The following is a 15,278-nucleotide window of genomic DNA, read 5'->3' as shown; positions in this document are numbered from 1 at the left end:
CCAGTTACCATTTACATAGAGGTTCAATTTTACTCTGGTTTATACAGTGCATCTGGAAAGTATTCACTTTTTCCACATTTTGTTATGTTACAGCCTTATTCCAAAATGGATTAAATTCATTTTTTTCCTCAGAATTCTACACACAACACCCCAAAATGACAACGTGAAAAAAGTTTACTTGAGGTTTTTGCAAATCTATTGAAAATAAAAAAACTGAGAAATCACATGTACATAAGTATTCACAGCCTTTGCTCAATACTTTGTCGATGCACCTTTGGCAGCAATTACAGCCTCAAGTCTTGTTGAATATGATGCTACAAGCTTGGCACACCTATACTTGGCCAGTTTCGCCCATTCCTCTTTGCAGCACCTCTCAAGCTCCATCAGGTTGGATGGGAAGCGTCGGTGCACAGCCATTTTAAGATCTCTCCAGAGATGTTCAATCGGATTCAAGTCTGGGCTCTGGCTGGGCCACTCAAGGACATTCACAGACTTGTCCTGAAGCCACTCCTTTGATATCTTGGCTGTGTGCTTAGGGTCGTTGTCCTGCTGAAAGATGAACCGTCGGCCCAGTCTGAGGTCAAGAGCGCTCTGAAGCAGGTTTTCATCCAGGATGTCTCTGTACATTGCTGCAGTCATCTTTCTCTTTATCCTGACTAGTCTCCCAGTCCCTGCCGTTGAAAAACATCCCCACAGCATGATGCTGCCACCACCATGCTTCACTGTAGGGATGGTATTGGCCTGGTGATGAGCGGTGCCTGGTTTCCTCCAAACGTGACGCCTAGCATTCACACCAAAGAGTTCAATCTTTGTCTCATCAGACCAGAGAATTTCTCATGGTCTGAGAGTCCTTCAGGTGCCTTTTGGCAAACTCCAGGCGGGCTGCCATGTGCCTTTTACTAAGGAGTGGCTTCTTTTTACTAAGAGTGGCCACTCTACCATACAGGCCTGATTGGTGGATTGCTGCAGAGATGGTTGTCCTTCTGGAAGGTTCTCCTCTCTCCACAGAGGACCTCTGGAGCTCTGACAGTCACCTCCCTGACTAAGGCCCTTCTCCCCCGATCGCTCAGTTTAGATGGCCGGCCAGCTCTAGGAAGAGTCCTGGTGGTTTCGAACTTCTTCCTCTTACAGATGATGGAGGCCACTGTGCTCATTGGGACCTTCAAAGCAGCAGAAATTTTTCTGTAACCTTCCCCAGATTTGTGCCTTGAGACAATCCTGTCTTGGAGGTCTATAGACAATTCCTTTGACTTCATGCTTGGTTTGTGCTCTGACATGAACTGTCAACTGTGGGTCCTTATATAGACAGGTGTGTGCCTTTCCAAATCATGTCCAATCAACTGAATTTACCACAGGTGGACTCCAATTAAGCTGCAGAAACATCTCAAGGATGACCAGGCGAAACAGGATGCACCTGAGCTCAATTTTGAGCTTCATGGCAAAGGCTGTGAATACTTATGTACATGTGCTTTCTCAATTTTTTTATTTTTAATAAATTTGCAAAAACCTCAAGTAAACTTTTTTCACATTGTCATTGTGGGGTGTTGTGTGTAGAATTCTGAGGAAAAAAATGAATTTAATCCATTTTGGAATAAGGCTGTAACATAACAAAATGTGGAAAAAGTGATGCGCTGTGAATACTTTCAGGATGCACTGTATATATATATATATATATATATATATATATATATATATATATATATATATATATATATATATATATATATACAGTGGTGTGAAAAACTATTTGCCCCCTTCCTGATTTCTTATTCTTTTGCATGTTTGTCACACAAAATGTTTCTGATCATCAAACACATTTAACCATTAGTCAAATATAACACAAGTAAACACAAAATGCAGTTTGTAAATGGTGGTTTTTATTATTTAGGGAGAAAAAAAAATCCAAACCTACATGGCCCTGTGTGAAAAAGTAATTGCCCCCTGAACCTAATAACTGGTTGGGCCACCCTTAGCAGCAATAACTGCAATCAAGCGTTTGCGATAACTTGCAATGAGTCTTTGACAGCGCTCTGGAGGAATTTTGGCCCACTCATCTTTGCAAAATTGTTGTAATTCAGCTTTATTTGAGGGTTTTCTAGCATGAACCGCCTTTTTAAGGTCATGCCATAGCATCTCAATTGGATTCAGGTCAGGACTTTGACTAGGCCACTCCAAAGTCTTCATTTTGTTTTTCTTCAGCCATTCAGAGGTGGATTTGCTGGTGTGTTTTGGGTCATTGTCCTGTTGCAGCACCCAAGATCGCTTCAGCTTGAGTTGACGAACAGATGGCCGGACATTCTCCTTCAGGATTTTTTGGTAGACAGTAGAATTCATGGTTCCATCTATCACAGCAAGCCTTCCAGGTCCTGAAGCAGCAAAACAACCCCAGACCATCACACTAACACCACCATATTTTACTGTTGGTATGATGTTCTTTTTCTGAAATGCTGTGTTCCTTTTACGCCAGATGTAACGGGACATTTGCCTTCCAAAAAGTTCAACTTTTGACTCATCAGTCCACTAGGTATTTTCCCAAAAGTCTTGGCAATCATTGAGATGTTTCTTAGCAAAATTGAGACGAGCCCTAATGTTCTTTTTGCTTAACAGTGGTTTGCGTCTTGGAAATCTGCCATGCAGGCCTTTTTTGCCCAGTCTCTTTCTTATGGTGGAGTCGTGAACACTGACCTTAATTGAGGCAAGTGAGGCCTGCAGTTCTTTAGACGTTGTCCTGGGGTCTTTTGTGACCTCTCGGATGAGTCGTCTCTGCGCTCTTGGGGTAATTTTGGTCGGCCGGCCACTCCTGGGAAGGTTCACCACTGTTCCATGTTTTTGCCATTTGTGGATAATGGCTCTCACTGTGGTTCGCTGGAGTCCCAAAGCTTTAGAAATGGCTTTATAACCTTTACCAGACTGATAGATCTCAATTACTTCTGTTCTCATTTGTTCCTGAATTTCTTTGGATCTTGGCATGATGTCTAGCTTTTGAGGTGCTTTTGGTCTACTTCTCTGTGTCAGGCAGCTCCTATTTAAGTGATTTCTTGATTGAAACAGGTGTGGCAGTAATCAGGCCTGGTGGTGGCTACGGAAATTGAACTCAGGTGTGATACACCACAGTTAGGTTATTTTTTAACAAGGGGGCAATTACTTTTTCACACAGGGCCATGTAGGTTTGGATTTTTTTTTCACCCTAAATAATAAACACCATCATTTAAAAACTGCATTTTGTGTTTACTTGTGTTATATTTGACTAATTGTTAAATGTGTTTGATGATCAGAAACATTTTGTGTGACAAACATGCAAAAGAATAAGAAATCAGGAAGGGGGCAAATAGTTTTTCACACCACTGTATATATATATATATATATATATATATATATTGTGAAGGACAGCCGGGTCCAATGCCCGGCAGGGACGCCCCTACTGCATCTGTTCCGGGGGAGCTACCATGGACAGCTCAATACCTCCCCCGGGACGCTTGATGGCATCCTCCCTGGCAGACGATGATTCCCCAACCGGGCGCATGGCTCCATGGGAGATGGAGTCCTCCACAGCCTGGTTGGGGGCTCAGATGGCCGCCAGGGGAAGCTGCATGGACATTGCAGCCCGGCTGGTCAATTCCTCAGCCCCACCCGGAAATGCAATTAGGCCCAGGTGATTAACCACCTGGACTACTTCCGGGTGGGGTATAAAAAAGTCCAGCCACCACCACTTGAGAGAGCCAGAGTCGGGAGGAGGAGGACTAAGCCTGAGGAGGAGTGGTGGTGCTGCCAGAAGGATTGTTGCTGTGGTGAGAATTGTGCTTGTTTGGGACTGTGTATTGCCTGTGGTTAACGGGGAAGACGTGCGCCCACGGGTGAAGAAAGTAAAACGTTTGTGTTTAAGACATACGGTGTCTGTCTGTCTGTGTCTGGGGCCTGGTCTTTTACAATATATATATATATATATATATATATATATATATTATATTATCTGCGGTGGGTTGGCACCCTGCCCAGGATTGTTTCCTGCCTCGTCCCCTGTGTTGGCTGGGATTGGCTCCAGCAGACCCCCGTGACCCTGTGTTCGGATTCAGCGGGTTGGAAAATGGATGGATGGATATTATATTATATATATAATTATATATTAAATTATATATATTATCCATCCATTTTCCAACCCGCTGAATCCGAACACAGGGTCACGGGGGTCTGCTGGAGCCAATCCCAGCCAACACAGGGGACGAGGCAGGAACCAATCCCGGGCAGGGTGCCAACCCACCCCAGGACACACACAAACACACCCACACACCAAGCACACACTAGGGCCAATATAGAATCGCCAATCCACCTAACATGCATGTCTTTGGACTGTGGGAGGAAACCGGAGCGCCTGGAGGAAACCCACGCAGACACGGGGAGAACATGCAAACTCCATGCAGGGATGACCCGGGAAGTGAACCCAGGTCCCCAGGTCTCCCAACTGCGAGGCAGCAGCGCTACCCACTGCGCCACCATGCCTATATATAAATAAAATATATACATATATATATTTTTTTTTTTTTTTTTTTTTTTTGCTTTTATGGGAAATACAAGTTTCCTACCACACCCTAAAAGATGTGCAGATTGTTAAATGGCATCTGAAAATGACCTTGCATGAGTATTAGAGACTGTGCTGATAATCCAGGGATAGGCACCTCAAATCTCAGTGTGGCTATATTTCAGAGCAAGGCTTTCATAAGGGAAACAAAATCACAATGGAGATATGCACATTAAATACATAGGATCCCCACACCACTTACCTGGATGACGTGCCAAAAAATACCCAAAAATTTTTTACATAAGAAATTACATTCCATTATGCAAACACAGATAACCTACTATAGCTTTAATAAGAACATATATAGCAGTGCTGTTTTTAATGGTTAATGAGCAATTAATATTAAAAGGGAGAACCTTTAGCCTCATATAGTACTCAATTAATCTGAGTACTAAGGTAGTGAAGTCATTATAAAGTATAGTTGCTTATGATGGTGAATACTATTAAAATTACTTTTTTGCTGATTATTCACCTTCATTTACATATTTTCAGAAGCCTAGAAACTCAGGTTGTTAATTGAGACCTCATTAGGAACATCTTTCAAAAATAAAATCAGCAAATTTCTAATTCTTTATCAGTGTTTTACTTCTGTTTACACTGACAAAAATATTCAAAAAAAGATACCTTCGCATTTCTTCACTGCTGAAAACATGCCTACATTTTGGAGAACCAGAGACTGTAAGGTCATTTAGTAACCTACACACACATCACAATTTATAGCTGCTCTACTGGGTGTACCGGAAACACATTCCCTGTTAAGCCAAGATTCCCTCAAATCTGAAGTTCTGACAGATTTTGAGACCAGCAATTACTAAAATGCTGATGTCAGTTTTAAACAAGGTGGGGATTGTGCAGTTTATGCTAATAATTTGCCCAATACTTGACAAACAGTCAGTGATAATAAGGTAGCTGCTTGATGTGTGATTTGCAATTACACTTCAGAGCATTCTGTCAAAAAGAGACAAGAAGCTTTTTTGTTAGTGAAAAATTTGCAAAGAATTTTCCTTGGACAGAAATGCAGACTATCTTGATGAAAGTCTACTTGAAAACATGGAGAGCTTCTAGTTAAGTTTTGGAAGGCTTATATACACAAAATATGAACCACAACATTAAAACCACTGTCAGGTAAAATGAATAACACTGATTACAATGGCACCTGTCAAGGAGTGGAATATATTAGGCAGCAAGTTAACGGTCAGTTCTTGAAGGTGATGTCTTGGTAGCAGGGAAACGGGCAAGCATTAAGAATCTGAACAACTTCAGCAACAGCAAAATGTTGATGGCTAGGCAACTAGGTTAGAGCATCTCCAAAACGTCAGGTCTTGTGGGGTGTTACTGTTGTGCAGTGTTTAGTACCTACGAAAAGTGGTCCAAGGAAGGACAAACCAGTGAACCGGCAACAGGGTCCTGGGCAACCATAAGTAATTGATGGATGTGGTGAGCAAAGGTTAGCCCGTCTGGTCTGATCCCACACAAGAGCTACCATAGCATAAAATGATGAAAAAGTTAATGCTGGCCATGACAGAAAAGTGTCAGAACATACAGGACATCACAACTTGTGCCTATGGTGCTGTATAGTCACTGTCCCCTTGGTGATCTATGTCCACCACTGAAAGTGCCTAAAGTGGACATCAGAAATGGACCATGGCGCAATGGAAGAAGATAGCACTATTTGATGAATCACATTTTCTCTTAAGGGCAGTGTTCTGCTAGGAAGACTTCGGTCCTGGCATTCATGTGGATGTTACTTTAACATGTACCATCTACCTAAAGGCTGTTGCTGACCATGTACACCTCTTTATTGCAACTGGTTTCCCTGATGCCAGGGGCCTATTTCAGCTGGATAATATGCCCTGCCACACTGTAAAAATAGTTCTGAAATGGCTTGAGGAATATGACAAAGAGTTCTAAGTGTTTTCATTTGACCTCCAAATTTCACAGATTTCAATCTGACTGAGCATCTGTGGGATGTACTGGAAAGACAAGTCTGAACCATGCAGGCCTTAACTTGCAACTTAAAGAACTTAAAGGATCTGCTGCTAATTTCTCAGTGACAAATACCACAGAACATCTTCAATGTCTTGTGGAGTCCATGGCTTGATGGGTCAGAGCTGTTTTGGTGGCATGGGTCGGGAGATCTATGCAATATTAGGTATGTGGTATTAGTATTGTGGCTGATAATTGTATATCACACCGAACAAGCAAGCAAACAGTTTTTAATATGTATGTATAACTACGTACTCATCCTCACATGAAGCTTTGAGAGGCACAGTTATATCGTAACAGTACTCACCAGTACACTAAAACACAGTAGTCTAAGCTGCAAACTAAAAGAGCATAGTTTAGAAAATTAATATGGGAAGAATGTGCAGCAGACAGCATCCAAGTATGGTAAATGAAACCATGATGCTTGAACTGTAAACTGCAGGCTACAACACTTCAAAGTAATACTAAAAGCAGTACTTACAAATCAAGCATAGCATCCCTCTTCCAGGAAACGTATTGTTCTCAGCAGCCAAAAATGTGATCAGAATCTGACTCAATGTCTTCGTGTTCCTTATCACTAGCATTCTGTAACTCTTCTAGGACTTCTCAACCATATGTTTTCTTTTTTGTAGGAGACATTTCCCTAGTGTAAACTTCAAGTCTTATTGAGAGTCAACAAACAATCCCTATGCACTCTCACAGAAGCTTGTGCATAACAGCACATAAAGATGAGCTGTTGCACACTCAGTTATTTATTGCCTTTTATGCACAATTGAAACATGTAGTAAGAATGCCCATTCATAGATAACAATACATCGTTGGAATGCTCTGAACCTCAGCAATCCAATGGTAATGAGCCTTTCACTGTATGTGGCTCAATGTAGGAGGGGTCTTTGACAAAAGCAGATTCACTCAATTGTGACCTGCTGCTTGCCTCCACATATACGAGGTATGACCAAAAAATATGGTAAATGTTTTAAAAAAGAAACGTTTATTTAAGTAAAAGTTTTACAACTACTAGTAACCCTCAAAATACTCTCCTCCACTTCGAATGCACTTATCCCAACGCTCCTGCCACTTTGCGAAGCAGTTCTGGAAGTTTTCTTTCAAGAGTGTCTTTAGTTGGGCTGTCGTGGCTGCCTGGATGTCCTCAATAGATTGAAATAGTTTGCCTGTCATGGTCATTTTCAGTTTAGGGAACAGCCAGAAGTTGCATGGCGCCAGATCCGGCGAATAAGGTGGATGCGGACACAGTGTAATGTTTTTATTCGACAGAAATTGTCATACTAGAAGGGATGTGTGACAAGGAGTGTTGTCATTATGAAGAATGAAACCATTTCAACATTTGCCTCAGTTATTGATGTTGAAGGGCGTCCTGATCTTTTCTCGTCTTCAACTGAGTGAAATCCATTAAAAAAATCGATCAAACCACTTGTAAACAGTCTTAATTGTTGGTGCAGTGTCACCATAAACCGATATTAACATCTGATGGGTTTCCTGAGCTTTTTGCAATTTGAAAAAAAATTTCATATTAATGCGTTGCTCGATAGCCTTTATTACTGACAAACTTGAAAAACACACTTGAACTCATCAGTGGCTCACAAACGACTGACAGTATCAAACAAGTTGAAACTTGTCACAAACTAGGCTCTAGGACGGACATGTCAGAATCTGCATTGAATTGTTTTGCGTTGCTCTTGGATGGTATTCTGCATCAACATTCACCGTACTTTTTGATCACACCTCGTATATGTGCATATCACATATTATATTCATGAAAGAGAACAGACAACATGCAAGCCTATGATGTATTTGAAAGAAGGCACCACTGGGTATGTAAAAATACAATTACTGCTTTTGTATGATTTGTGGGTTTATTGCAACCTACACAAAAAAAGAACACATGTATAAGTGGCTATGAAAGTTTGAAGACAAACATCATACATATCTGTTTGATAAGTGGGTTAGAACATGAATGAATAAATGACTGGTGCATCACAATTTCAGTTTTTTTGGTTTGTTGATCAACTCAGTTTTCCTTCTTTGCATGTTGACTGAATCCTCGTAGATATAACTATGGTTTTTTTTTTTTTTTTTTTTTTTTAGAACCAACTATAAATCATTTTAAATCAGCAGCTGCCCTTAAATTTTGTAAAATTGCATAGTTTTTCAGAGAACTGAAGGCCAGAAAACATATCACTGGAAAAAAGGATTGTCATTGTGACATAATTACAGAATCTCCTCCAGCAAAGGCACTGTTGACGAACGCCTAATTAAATCTAAGAAGTTTTCCCAGTGGTTCACTTATTGAAGACATTTTGCCTTGAATCAGCAAGGCTCATCTCCAGCAGGTTTTAAATCCTGACAATTTGATTTGCTGTAAAGACTTACATGTATCATGCTGCCCTGTAGTGTGAACTACATCAGATTTCAAACAGGGCATAGCAGAGTTAGGAGCCTGGCATTTTGTAACCGTATGCCCAGGGTCCATCATTCATACTTAGAACCAATATTTTTCCACAATACAGTAAATCTGCAGCAATTTAAAGAGTGGTTGTTATCCAAGGCAAACGCAAAAGAAGCAAGGATCACTGATTAAAGGACCATTAATAGATAATGACCTGCGGCCAAAATGTATGACACGTGATACAACATGATGTGCAGTTGGTGCTCTGCTAACAGCACGCCTTTCACATACTGTATATCTTACTCCTGAGGTAATACTGGCTAGTGTGGATGAAGATTCAAACCGTACTTTTTACCTTTTATTGATGTTAGGGAGTAATGAGAAAGGAATGGAATTTAGTCATTCATAAAATACATTTTATTGCAAGTGGAAAAAATGCTATTACTTCAAAACTGTAAAATCAAACATTCTTCAAAGAGGAACTGAATACAGAAACAAATAATTTATTGATTCTACTTTCACATTTCTCTGCCTGATCATGCCGATTGTAACACAGAAGGCTTATTACATACATGAGCCTTCATAACACACACACAACTGTGAGCCATTTGGTCTCATTCTTTACATGAAAATATTAGCCATTCTTAGCATATATAATTAAGACTATTTAAATAAGCTGATTGCTATACATATTGTGTATTTATATTCAGACTCTAGTGATGCAGAAACAATTATGTCCATTACCACAAGTCTATTAATAGTTATTTTTCTTTTAATGAAGCAGAAGCACTTGTATCTAAAATTAAGCACATGTAGGATGTCTACTATAAAATATAAAAATTCATATCTAATAGTAAACAAAGCACAAATACAGACATATACTGTATACACATACAAACATACAACTGGAAACGTAAATGCCAAAAAACACCCAAAACCAGTACCCCTTTTGTTGCATGATTTTAAAGTTATATCTCTGTACTTAATTGACAAGGACAAAGAAAATACAACTTGAATAATACTTATTATCTTTCATCCATGCATATGAAAGCCTGTATTATTGTTCTACACATCTTTTTGTGTAACCAGTTATTTGTGTGTAGTGTTATAGCAGCCTGCTCTTGTATAGGGTCACATAGCAGAATTTTTTTTTTTTTTTAAAGGTTGGTCCTGTTTATGGTCTTTTTTGACACAGCTGTATCAAAAGAAGGACTTGTAGGCTGAGGCCCATCTAGCAAAACAGACTACCTAAAAAGGAAAAATCTCTCCACCTTAGAAAATTGGTTTATAAAAAGTCAAGTCCTGGTTTGCAGGAAACCAAGCAGTCTGAAAACAGTAAGCCTTTTCAAATTAAGACTCTTTCTGTGTATGAAGTTTTTGAATAAATTGCTTAAAAGGAGAATTAGCAACATAGTCTGGTACCGGTAGCTATTCTAAAAATTAGTTTTCTGATGATTAGTATTATTATGCCAATATTGTTACTTGAATTCAGTATCAGTATTATGTGAACAATGCTAGGCGCAAAAGCCTTGTATATTTAAGTACAAGAAATAATGAGGAAAGTAGGAACAAATATACTCACCTTCAGGTTCACCACACAGTGTACACTGTGACTCTACGAAAACAAAAGAAAAATATCAAACTATTATTATAACAAAATATAGCTTAACAAGCAATTAGTCCATGATGCTATCTACATAATTACAGTTAAATCAAGTTCAAAATAACAAAACAATCTGAAATTAAACATTCATTCACTAATACTTCAAAATATGAATTGCTTTTTTATTATAGTTTGGAATGCAAAGGTCTGTTTCAGTTTTTTTTTTAAACTAATCAAAGTTAGTAGTCAAACAACCTACTCACCCAGTAAAATAACTTCCTGCATATTTCTGCAGATTCTATTGAAATTAATAAAGTACTTTCTATCCATGTAACATATTCTGGATATTCATCAGATTTAGCAGATTTTTAGTCCAAGCTAATAATGACAAAGCTATAGCTATTGCCTTTTTGTTTTTAATTTCTCAGCTATGAATGGCTTACTAGGCATGAATGAAGTTTCAGAAATTTACAATTGTCATTATAGTAAGGGCTGCATAATTCAGAGTTCAAGATGATTGTCCAGTGCTTCTACTAGGACATTTTACTTTAGGAGACTGCACAACTAGTCTTATTTCGTAGGTTTTTATTTTGCCAAAATTATTGTATATGCAAGGAAGAATTAAAGTCTTTAATCTCAACCTGAATAGGGAGGGTTAAATCTATTTGCACTATTTTTCATAACTCCTGACATGAAGACATTTATGACTCTTGAAAAACTCTGAAAAGTCAGTAGGCACATCATTAAAATTTACTGTGAACATGTTTACAGCTTTTACTCAGTGATGAAGAGAAATGTTTAGGCCAGTATAGTCTTAGATGCTTCATTGACATTAATGTACTTGTCAATAAAATCATTGTCTTTGGAATAAATGGTGTATGCTGAAAACAGTTCATTGAGAATTAATCAGGAGATGCATAACTTATTGTCTAAGACAAGAAAAGGGTTGTTGTACCAAAAGAAGAACACAAAAGACCTGATTGACAAAACCCAAAATGAGGTAAAAATATCAGCAGTCAAAGAGGTTAAAGCTAAGGTGAAAAATCAAACTAATTGGAATTTACCCTATCCAAAACATGAGTCTAACTGTGAGAGTTTGCAGGATTTAACCAAAAGTTTAGATGCTGTTCATACTGTGTCACCCTCTTAAATAGCACTCATGGGATGAGAGCACACATTGTGACACTAGCAATCACTAGCCAGGCAAAACAAGTGCAAATTGACAGTGTTTACAAGAAAATGTTCTAAAATGTTGCCACAAACATTACAATTAAAATGATATGAACATCTAGAAAAAAACTAATAAGTGAAAAAATTGAAGCAATAAAATAATAACCGACATGAGTATGATAAAACCAACAAGTCAGATTGAATCCAGAAAACGAGTCTGCATATTTTTGAATCCAACATGGTCTTAACGTTAAATAACACTGTCAAACCCACATGCAGTACAAATGTTCATACTGATTAAGAACCCTGCACATTTCTTAGTCCAAGTACTGTACATAGTATAACAATTAATGAATGTATAATAATAGAAGATGTCATAAATATTCAAAATAATTTGCTAGGAACAATATGATAGTTGCATTATGTGACCTCTCACTGTGTTTACTACCATGATTGTGAGCATCTACAAATCAGATATTTTTTCCCCCACAGTTCCTGCTACTGTGTAGGGTGGAGGAACCACATTAATTCTGGAAATGTTGGAAAAATAACAGGCTTCCTAACAGTGCTGGCTAGGAAGGCTAATTACTGTACATGTTTACCTTGTCAAAGCCGACAGTATTTAACATTCTGATACAATGGAAACACTGCTAACAGACACATTTGCAGATAAATGATAAGTGACTTATTATCTTATATAAATGTTTTATGTGCAGTGATAAAAAGTTATCAAAGGCCTACATAATAAGACACAACTAAAAAGTTAACAGATTATCCAATTACAAAAGTAGTATTTTATTTACACAAGAGCAGGTATTTTACAGTAAGTAAAAAAAAACACTTATTTAATTGTAAAATATATACATTAGCAAAAAATAAACTAGAAGGTATTGCAGTAAGGAAATTTGGACATTACGAGTGAGCAAGACCATGAAAGGTGACAAGATAACATAAGACCTCCTAGCCAAAGGGCAGTACATGGTCTCTGTTTGGGGATCAAGGGATCATTTTGAGAGGAGTAGGAATGTTTTGCTACTTTAAGTAAATGGGTATCATGGAGGATGCCATGCAGATCAAACCATTTAAAGGCTTTACAGGACTCAAAAGTGGAGAGACATCACAGGCCTCTAAAAAAAATGCTCTACCATGTTGTCCTTGTAGAGAAAATGCATGGCTTGCGACTATTATGGGGGAGAAAAAAAAAAAAACTTTCCTTCATCTTCAAAATAGTAGGTAGGGAGTCCACATGAGAATGCAGAATAATTCTTTATTTGCACAGATTTATGCACAAATGTCTCCTTCCATGGAGTAAGAAATCAATTAAACAATTCATCTACTTTAACTTTTTTTTTAATTACATCACCTTATCTAACACATCACGTCATCTGACACAATATGCAGAAATTTATCATCTCCTCCAATCAACTAAAGCCACCAGTAATTTCAAGTTGATTCTCCCATTACTCTGAACATCGCTTTAAGAGGGTTGTTTTATGAATTGTCCTATTGATCTTAGCACCGTTTCACAGAAGGAGTGTATGGGCTTTCCCATCAGTTTATTCCCACTTTCTCAAGGGGTGTTAGCTACTCATTTACCTCATTCTAACCTGGAAGCTCCTCTAAGACCGAGGGAGATATAGATATATGTATATACTTGTATACAACAACAGCAAATAATTCCAAGGTATTGCCCAAATGTGATTCTACATGGGAGTTTAAAGATGCCCATGGCCAGGACAATTGGAAGCCTAAAGTTTGGATGTGAACTGAATTAAGAGAGGGCTACATAATGAAATAATGTGACATGAGTGAGAAGTTGGTACTTGATGGAATTTATGACATGGGCTTTAGAGAGACTGGGAATGTCGATGACAAGAAGTCTTTCCTGATATTTCAACTGTCTAGTGCATAAGTAGGTTTGTCTTAAATGTGTGAATATGCTGTCATTGAATGTAAAAAAAATGATGTACAGTATATATGTATATATATATATATATATGTATATAGTTGGTCTGGCAGGTCATAGTTAGACTTAAACGGGTCACCATGAAATACAGCTTTCTGCCAGTGGAGTGCACAAGATACCACTGGCAGAATCCCTGTGATACTCTTTGAATAGCAAAAGCCAAAGGCAACTTAGTATTGGGATGCATCCAAACAGCTTAGGTGAGTAAATGATTCAGTCAGGCAGAAATATGAATTAATCCAAAAATCCAATAGCTAATTCTAAAAAGAAAAATAGGCAAAAACAAAAGCTGGTATGAAACCATGTAAAGTTCATAAAAACAAGAATACTGCATTAGGTCTAGGTAAATCCAAAAGCAAAGTAACAAAACTAAAGTTCTGGTATGCCAAATTCTCACACACAGGAAGATTTCAAGACTAAAAGAGGCACTGTTTTTAGTAGATATCCTGGATGCAAAGATGATCAAGTGATCAACTGGAAGTTAAATAAATTAATCACAATAACACCGATACATTTGCAAGAAAAAAATTAAAGAGAAAGGTGAAAACCAGACACTTAAAATTGAAACACTGTCTTTAGCACGTGCTAAGCATAAAAGAGTGTTTTGTTTTTTTTTTTTTTTTTTTTTAATGAATACCCAGTATAATAAGCAGGTGAACAGAACTGCCCTGAATAATGACTTACTGCATGTGGATTATTTTCGTAATTGGAAACGTGTGGCAGTTAATCCAGCAGGGGGTGCTAGCTCCCTGGTTGGAATAAGTTCTTTTGTAATTGCGGCATGTTACATAACCCGAAACTACAGTAATCCCTCCTCTATCGCGGGGGTTGCGTTCCAGACCCCCCTACGAAAGGTGAAAATCCGCGAAGTAGAAACCATATGTTTATATGGTTATTTTTATATTGTCATGCTTGGGTCACAGATTTGCACAGAAACACAGGAGGTTGTAGTGAGACAGGAACTTTATTCAAACACTGCAAACAAACATTTGTCTCTTTTTCAAAAGTTTAAACTGTGCTCCATGAGAAGACAGAGATGACAGTTCCGTATCACAAATAAAAGAATGCAAACATATCTTCCTCTTCAAAGGAGTGCGCGTCAGGAGCAGATAATGTCAGAGAGATAGAGAGAGAGAAAAGCAAACAATCAGAAATCAATAGAGCTGTTTGGCTTTTTTGTATGCGAAGCAACGCTGGACAACGCAGCTGCTAGGAAGGGAGCAATGTAAAGGTAGCCTATCAGCATTTTTTTAGAGGAGCGTCCGTCCGTATCGTCTAGTGGTGCGAACAGCCCCCCCCCCCGCTCACACCCCATCCGTCAGGAACAAAGGATGTCAGAGAGAGTGAGAGAGAGAGAGAGACAGAGAAAAACAAACAAGTAAAAATCAATATGTGCCGTTCGAGCTTTTAAGTATGCGAAGCACCATGCAAGAAGCATATCGCTTGACAAAACAGCCACATTTCAGCCCAGCAAGGAAGAGAGCAATGTGAAGGTAATCTTTCAGTGTTTTTTGAAGAGTGGCCGTATCTTCTAGGGGTGCGAACAGCCCCCGTGCTCACAATATATTTG

At 38.6% G+C, this 15,278-nt stretch overlaps 1 protein-coding gene across 1 annotated transcript in view; it reads right to left on the bottom strand.

Annotated features, from left to right (window-relative positions):
* The window catches only part of dlgap2a (discs, large (Drosophila) homolog-associated protein 2a), a 662,701-nt gene extending 652,121 nt beyond the window's left edge, over positions 1-10,580 (bottom strand). Inside the window, exon 1 of the mRNA XM_051925462.1 lies at positions 10,552-10,580. The gene's annotated coding sequence lies outside the window, so the exon portion shown is untranslated. The remainder of the gene's footprint in view (positions 1-10,551) is intronic.
* Between the last annotated feature and the right edge of the window lie 4,698 nt (positions 10,581-15,278).

Source organism: Erpetoichthys calabaricus, chromosome 3, assembly GCF_900747795.2.
Source record: "Erpetoichthys calabaricus chromosome 3, fErpCal1.3, whole genome shotgun sequence".
Classification (NCBI taxonomy): Eukaryota; Metazoa; Chordata; class Cladistia; order Polypteriformes; family Polypteridae; genus Erpetoichthys; species Erpetoichthys calabaricus.
This window is presented reverse-complemented; position numbering and strand designations above follow the sequence as displayed.